Source organism: Mastigoproctus giganteus, chromosome 4, assembly GCF_048544385.1.
Source record: "Mastigoproctus giganteus isolate SK-2022 chromosome 4, ASM4854438v1, whole genome shotgun sequence".
Lineage (NCBI taxonomy): Eukaryota > Metazoa > Arthropoda > Arachnida > Uropygi > Thelyphonidae > Mastigoproctus > Mastigoproctus giganteus.
In genome coordinates, this window is record NC_143578.1 from 40,722,592 (window position 1) to 40,731,104 (window position 8,513).

The 8,513-nt window shown below is 38.7% G+C and overlaps 1 pseudogene; it reads right to left on the reverse strand.

Annotated features, from left to right (window-relative positions):
• Nucleotides 1-549: 549 nt before the first annotated feature.
• Nucleotides 550-1,455, reverse strand: LOC150086645 (purine nucleoside phosphorylase pseudogene; annotated as a pseudogene).
• Between the last annotated feature and the right edge of the window lie 7,058 nt (nucleotides 1,456-8,513).

Here is an 8,513-nt window from a genome sequence, read left to right on the forward strand (position 1 = left end):
AAAAAAGAAAAGGGAAAATATATATATAAATAAATTTAAAAGAAAAAAAATAGATAAAAAAAATTAAAGTGAATTGTCTAAGATCGGACAAATCCCGCACCCACTGGAGGCAGTGCAATACCAGTGGGTGCCAGCATCCTCGGGTTGCCCTGGCTTGAGGGGATGAAAGTAAAAAAAATAAAATAAAATAAAAATAATAATAATAAAAAAAAAAACTGTATCTAAATACTTTTTAAATACTTCACCCCCCCCCAATAATTCCTTCCATGTATTTCAGAAACAGTTCAAAATTACATACATGAGTTTCTAGTTTCTTCACTAAGTGCAATCTTCCAACTTTTTAATAACTACTGAATAATTATCACGTAAAATTTAAATCTTTAGGCATTAGTTATTAAAACTAATTTGTATATATAGTATATGTATGTAAACACTGAGCTTTTAGATAAGTTCAAATACATAAGAAAAGCTTAAATAAATAGTTTTAGATAAGCTTAAATATGCACGCTGAATTTTAAGTAACATAACCAGATATTTCATCAATGAAATCTAAAAATATTGCACTAAAGAAGAAACTAGTTTTTCCATATCATGTTTTTGTTGCTCACCAACTCTAAGCACTTCCTCATGACTAGCTTCTTGTTCACAGCCATAGTCCATAACACATAAGTTGGTTATTGAGGAAAGTCCAAAGACTTTAAGTCCACAATGAGCAGCAGCAATTACTTCATGAGCAGTACTCATGCCTACTGCATCTACTCCAAGTGTTCTAAGAGCTCTCAATTCTGAAACTGTTTCATAAGATGGACCGCCTACCATAACGTATACTCCTTCTTTTATGTATTTGTCAATTCCAAGGGTTGCAGCAACTTCTTTAGCTATTTCACGCAGTTTCACATCATATGCTTTATTTACAGCAGGAAAACGAGGTCCAAACCTCTCTTCATTCCTTCCGCTAAAAGGGTTATCACCTGCAAATCCAGGGAAGTTAATACGATCTTTTATAATCATAATGTCTCCTAAAGAAAACTGGGGATTAAGGCCTCCAGCAGCATTAGTAACGATCAGAGTTTTGACACCCATGAGCTTCATCATTCTTACAGGCATTGAACACTTCCATAATAAATAACCTTCATAGACATGGAATCTGCCTTGCATACAGACTATAGGCACTCCTTGTAGTGTTCCAAAAATAAGTCTTCCTTTGTGACCGGCCACTGTACTTACAGGAAAATTAGGAATATCCTTGTATGGAAATGATTCCTTTTCATCCAATATATCTCCTAGACCACCCATTCCAGTCCCACATATAATTCCAACGTGTGACCTGTGCTTTGTTTTTTCCAAAAGAAACTTGGAGATACTCTCAATTGATTCATAAGAATACCTGCTTCCATCTCGAATAGTCCCATCAGGTAATGCTTCGATGGACATTCCTCGTGTGAATTCTATCATGGTGAAGCGGGTGAGTTTCGCTTCGTTAAAGACTTTTTTTTTTTACAAGAAACGGAACTTAAATAGAGAAAGCCGCAGAAACTGAAACTGCTGTCTTACGAGTAATTAGTATTCAAGTTCCGACTTTGAGCAACGGCACCACAAAGGTGTATCCACAAAACACACTCCTTGGGTACTCGCCAAACGCTTACGTACAATTGAGTACATATCTATGTGATCTATGTGATCTTCTAAGAGCTATTCAAGGTGACAATATTTTATCTTTGCAAGACACTGCTCACTGTTGAGGCTGACATTATTGAAGGTGCTGGAGGCACTGCAGGATTGGCCAACAGAAATTTTCTTCTAGCAAATAAATCAGACGAAAATTTTTGTGGGATTCTAAGGTGTGAGGCAGATTCTACTAGATGTTTTTCGTTGCCAGGTGAGAAGGTGTTTATACAGTCTTGCAGGGATTTCCGTAAGTCAGCATAAAGAGGGCAGTGATAAAGCAGGTGGTTCCAGTCTTTCAGTTGAAGACAAAGGCAAGAATCGGTATTGCTTATTCTGAACTGAAAGAGTGTGGAGTTGAAAGAGCATGTCCAGTTATGATTAATGATGTGTAGAGGTTTGGAGAGAACCATAGGGAATTTTTCTTGTTTGCAGTAAAGCAGATATCTGGTATAAATTTATATGTAGTTCTGCCTTTAGGGGTTGTATTCCAACGATCTTGCCAAATTTTTGTTAAAGCAGACCAAATCCGGGTTTTTTCAGTTTTGGTGTCTAAAAGGACGTCATTCTGTATTCCATAGAATTCCATGGAGGTCTGATGTTTTTGAAAGTAGCAGAAGGCACGTTTAAAAAGTGCAAGTCCAGAGGTAATACTCCAGCTATGACCTGCAGGGCGTCAGTTGAGACAGTTCTGCATGCACAGAGCATTGTAAGAATCACGGATCTTTGCAAGGAGAGTAGTTTTGATTTCAGTTTGACGTTCTTAATTCTGTCATACCAAACAGGAGCAGCATAGGTTGCAATAGGTACGAATACTGCCTTGTAATATAAGAGAAGAACTCTGCGTCCAAGCCCCCAGTCGGTTCTCGTAATCCGAACAATAGCCATAGTAAATTTCTTGATTTTATCTATTAGGTGGTTTACATGGAGAGTAAAATTGAGTCTCTCATCAATGATCACACCAAGATCTTTTAAGTGCTTGACATATGGTATTTGCTTGTTAGCTATTTTGAAGATAGGAGGACGACGGATATTTAGTTGACCTTTAAAGATCATGAGTCGGGTTTTGGATGGAGATGTTTTAAGTTTGTTGACAGTTGCCCATTTAATGAGATCTTTTAAGACCAGAGAAACTCTTTCTTGAACTTGTTGCCTGGAGTTGCCTGAGAAGACAATGACAAGGTCATCAGCATATGCGAATGGAGAGGCAAAATCGAACTGTCTGGTTAGTCACGCATTTAGTGTAATGTTCCAGAAGAGCGGTCCCAGAACAGAGCACTGAGGACATCCTCTATTGACAGCTCGTGTTATGCTGCAGGTTTGTGAAGTAACCTGTATAGATCTGTGATCAAAGTAGCTCGGATAGCTTGGTACAACTGAGAGCAGAATGAGATGTTCCGAAGGCTTGCGAGGGCACTCTCCCACCAGAGGGAGTCAAAAGCACCTTCGCAGTCTATGAAGATGGCCATTCATTTCATATCCTTTTATAATTTATAATATAATATAATTTTATAATTTTTTAACGCAAGAAGTGCATCTTCACAAGACTTGCCCTTAACGAATCCATACTGGTGAGGTGAAAAGATATCTTGAGCTTGGAAAAGATCGCAGATTCTTAGGGCGAATAGTCGTTCGTAGAGTTTTCCCAAATTTGGTAGGAGAGAAATGGGACGGAAGGCTCTGGGGTCTGATGGGGGCTTGTTGGGTTTTCTTAGTAGTTTGACTAGTGCATTCTTCCAGAGACGGAGGAAAGTACCACAGAGAAGACATTTGTTGAAAGGATTGAACAGGACGTTAGGATAAGTTTCTCCGAACTTCTTAATGACAGTATTCTCCAGCAAGTCAGGTCCAGGACATTTTTGGACATTGATTTTATTTAAAGCTGTTTGAAGCTCTTGTTGAGTAAACAGGTCAGTATCCACAGTGGAGAATTATTGAAGATTGAGGGTTCTTGTTATGGATTGAGTGGGCGAGTCTGTTGACTGATCATCCTGAGGGAAACGTTTATCCAGAATCATTGTTACAGTATCATGGCAAGGCGTGGTTTCAGAGTCATTGGTCACTATGGAGTTGTAAATATCATTGGTTGGCATTTTGTCTCTGCTAAGTTTATAGAATAGTCCCCATTGGTTCGAGTTGCCCACAGTGGAGACGAAAGACTGCCAGGTAACGATTTTTTGCTCTAAGATTTCGAGATTATACTGGTGTTTATGGTTCTATATTCATTTCTGAGTCTTTGTACTTCATTGGGAGGCCAAGAGCGTCGTCTTTGAAACTGTTTCCTTGCCCTGTGAACACGTCTTCTTAAAACCGTTAGATGGGGATTCCACCAGGGAACAGATGATTTTTTTGGAGCTATTCTCTTAGTTGAGCATTCAGTTGCTCGCAGTAAGGCAGTTTGGATATAGAAGGCTTGTTCATTGGCATCAAGCTGACTAAATGAATCTACAATTTCATCACGTAAGTCAGGTTTAACTGATTCCGAGAACAGTGGCCATTTTATATGATTTATAGCAAATCTTCTCAAGTCCTGAGGAGGTAACCTCCGATTCTGTAAATTTGTGGTTAGTTTAAATGAAATTGCACGGTGGTCGCTACACGTTAGATCCTCAATCACAGCCCAGTTTGATATTTTGTTAGTCATGTTTGCAGATGTGATAGTCAGGTCGATGTTAGACTCACCATTTATTGTGAAGGGTTGATTGGGTATTGGGTTGATTGGATTTATTTAGAATGTGCAGATTATGTGCCAGTATGAAGTTCTCCAGTTGTCGTCCTCTGTGGTCAGTGGAGGTACTAAACATAATGGAGACTTGGCATTGGAGTTTGTAGCTATAATGATTGGTGTTGGGCATAGTTTTTCAATGACAGAATCTAGATAGTTCAGGTAGATTTGGATATCTTCAGATGGAGGGCAGTAAAGCGATACCAAATAGAAAGTATGAGAAAGTGACGAGATTTGTACACTTGTAGCATTTGGTCTACACAGGGAAGAAATAGCTGTTATATCAGGTGAGGTATTAAATGCCACTATTGCGGATTTTGGATGTTCTACGTCAGCATGTATGATCCGCGCAAGATTGGGAAACCCATTAATTTTGAGTTGTCCATGGAGACCTCTGGAAAAATAGGGTTCTTGTAAGCAGAGCAAATCATAGGAATTCTCAGTGATGGCAACTCGGACTTCATCTGTGACATTCTTGGAAGGATGAGGATTCAGTTGCAGTATGGTAATATCCTGATGGTCAGGGAAAGTTGCATTAAGGGCAGAGGTTTGGTTATTGTTTTAGCCTGTTCCAGTGCTCTAATGTATTCTGGACATGAAGTGTCCTTTACAGAGTAATCGTAATCCTTATGACGCCTGTTGCAGTTGATGCATTTTGGTGTATCCTGTTTTTGAGGACAGTCTGTGTATACATGTCCTCCCATGGCGCAATGACGACATGACACTACTTTTTCATTACAGTTGTGGGATGAATGACCAAAAGCCAGGGATCTAAAGCACCTGTTCACTATTGTAAACCGACTGGGCGCCTCTGTAGCCAGGTGGGCAGGAGCACACGCTTCTTCTTCTTCTTATTATTATTATTATTAGCTATATGGTGCAAGGAAGCCTGAGGCTTATGCTGCACCAGCCAAAAAAAAAAAAAAAAAAAAAATTCCCGAGTTACCCTAAGAGAGAGAGAGAGAGACAGACAGAGACAGACAGACAGACAGACAAAAGTAGAACGGAATCACCAAGAAAGAGAAGAATGATGATATCCAGCTCTTTTTGATTAGACCGGGATTCGAGCGTGTGACCACTAAATACGGAAGATGCGAAAAGGTAAGGGAATGACCACGGCATACCCCCGGAGCAATATGGCCTTAGTTGCTAATGCTCCTAAAAACCAAATAACAAATAACAAACAACTGTACTTATGGGCTTGATACCCAAGATAAAGTCTGTCCTGTTCAAAAAGACATTTTAGAAATTTTGTTAACCCAATTTGTTAAGTTGACTTTAGATCCTGTATTAAACCTGAGATTTATGGATTGCTTACATCCCTTCCGCTGCTCGGCCATGATGTTCAAGCTCTCCAAGTCGTCCGATATCTTTATATTTATGCAGTTCATCAGGATCTTGTATATTGTTGAGAGACAGATGATTGGTCTGTGCTTTGCCGGGTTCGTCGTGTCTTTGTCCTTAGCCTGCAGTTAGGTGATTCCTTGAGTCAAAGACTCTGGAACTGTGCCAGAATTCATAATTATCTGGTTAAACTGCTTATTATTTTAAACACTTTTTCCCTTTGTGGAATTTTTTTTCGCCCCGTGATGTGTAGGTACCCGTGCCAAGTGCATGGGATGATTGGTTGTGTCCGGTTACTATTATTATTGTTATTACTGTTTGTCGAGGACTTCTCTTATTATCCTACATGTGTTCAGGATCATGGCTTTCTGGAGTTCCATGTAAGTGTTCTCTGGCAGGCGGGAACACTTACATGGAACTCCAGAAAGCTGCGAACACGCTGCGAGGTTCTTATGGCGGCTCTTTGGCACCATGCCGGTGGTTGACACAGTGATCGGGGTGGATTATTATTATTATTAAAAAAAAACTTTATGCGTACTTTTATGTAAGAACGAAATGCTTTCGGTTCTTACATAAAACTCGTTGGTTTTTTGCTCTTCTATTGTTTTAGAGACAGGCCCATTTATGTTTCGCTGAAATATATTTTCACTACATATCATGAAAACGTTTTTAAACCCTGCACAAATTAACAATACACTTCATTCCACGAGGGTTCTGACATAAGAACAATGCGTGCGCAGGACTTTGATATGATAAATAATTAAATATTAAAGTACGAGACCTGGCGTTTTACGCGAATAGAAGAACACTGAAATTTGTATTCATCAGTACCAAACGGTTTAACATCTATCTGTGAGTAGAAACTAACTGTCTCAGCCATTACCATCAACAACATCATGGCGCAGAGAGCTCCTAGTAGCAATAGTAATAGTAGCAGTAGCAGCAGTAGTAGTAGTAGTCGTAGTCGTAGTAGTAGAAGTAGTAGGGGTAGTAGTCAACGAAATCGTTCTGGAAAGAAAAATAAGAGAAAGCGAAAAATACATAGAAGCACCAAGAAAAAAGAATCATTCAAATCCTATATCCGAAAGGTATTAATACAGGTGCACCCCGATTTATCACTGTCCAAAAAGGGAATGTGGATCGTCGATTGCTTCCTTTCCGACTCGTTGAAACGTATTGCTGGACAAGCTGGAGAAGTTTCCAGGATGGCCAACAGGGTTACTCTGAATGCTAAAGACGTACAAACTGCTGTGAAGTTGGTCCTTCCTGAGGAATTAGCGAAGCATGCAGTCGCTGAAGGAACGAAAGCCATTACCAAGTTTGCAGGAGACATCTGAGGTGCATAAATTCCTTCGGCCATTTGGATTCTCAGACGAATCTTTGATTATTTGGTTTCCCAGATGAACTTAAATTTCCATAAACTGACTCGAGGTGTCCATTGCAGAACTATTGCCATTTTAACTTATCATGTTTAGTGTTAAAAATAATGGATTGATTAGAAAATTTTAAAAATAAAAATACTGCAAGGAAGTAAGTGAACTTTTCTGATTTTACTTATGTTATAATTATAGTTTTAGCGTGTAAATAATTAACGCGACCTACTTGCTTTAAGTGGAGTGTATCAATGCGCCTGTCATTACTGAACGTCAGCTTGTGGGCGGAGTCAGATACATAATTTCAGTTTCACACTAATATCATATAACATGATGCTATTCGAATCAACCTACAGTTATTATAATCTTATAATTCTATTTGCTTCTAAAGAACAGAAAAACTGGTCCAAACTGGTTTTACATATAGTAATAGACGTAAATGCGCATTAGATTTCTGGGACCATCGGCAAGACTAGAGGAGTCTGTCAGCCGCATGGTCTGATGATGGGTATCGGTAAGATACCTGAAACTTTATCTTAATGTATGGTAATTCAGTAATTTATTTTTTATTTAGTAATTTAGCTTATTAAACTTATTTTTTTATTAATTTTACTTAGTATAAAACGTCGCCTTGGTGACTATCTTTGAGTGCCCTCTTCGAGGACTGAAATTGTGGTATTCACAAGGCGAAAGGCCAGAACTGTAGTCTGTGCGTGGCAGCATTTTTCATCCAATTGTACTTGTGTATACTCTGTGAAAGTAGAGTGGTTTCTTGTTGTTCGTTTGGAGAAGCATGGTTTGAATTCCAATGGAAAGCGGAGTAATTCTTAAAGGCGGAGGGGGTAGGGTTTTTCCAGCGAGCTATTTCGGATTTTTCAATCCGAATTCAACTTTGTAAACGCACAGTTGAACTTGCGGTTGAAGATCCAATATAACTAGCGTATATACACTAACCTGCCAAAAGTATCCAGCATCACGTTCGGAAAAGGCACGCATTTTAATGAACAAATTAATAAGGTGTAGACCTGAGATGGCAAACCTCGGGTACCAAAATAACTCGAAACATAAACATAATAACGTGCCATAGGAAAAACTGATAAAATTAGTGGTCTTCATTAATAATAAAAAGGTAACAATATTTGAAAATTTCCAATGAGAAGTTATATTACAGATTTCATTGCTACGTGTAGTTGATAGGCTATAAAACAAATTTCTTTTCAAATAAAAAAAAAAATACTTTCTAATAGCACATTTTCTCTGTACCGAGTCCACTCGATGCATATCCACTTATATCTCGGCTTTCAAAAGGACAGAAGAAAAAGCTCCCTAAAAACTCACCTCTGAGAAGTAGTGCGACCGACAAGCTCGATTCTTTTTACTTCTTGGCACGCATAATTAATTTTTCA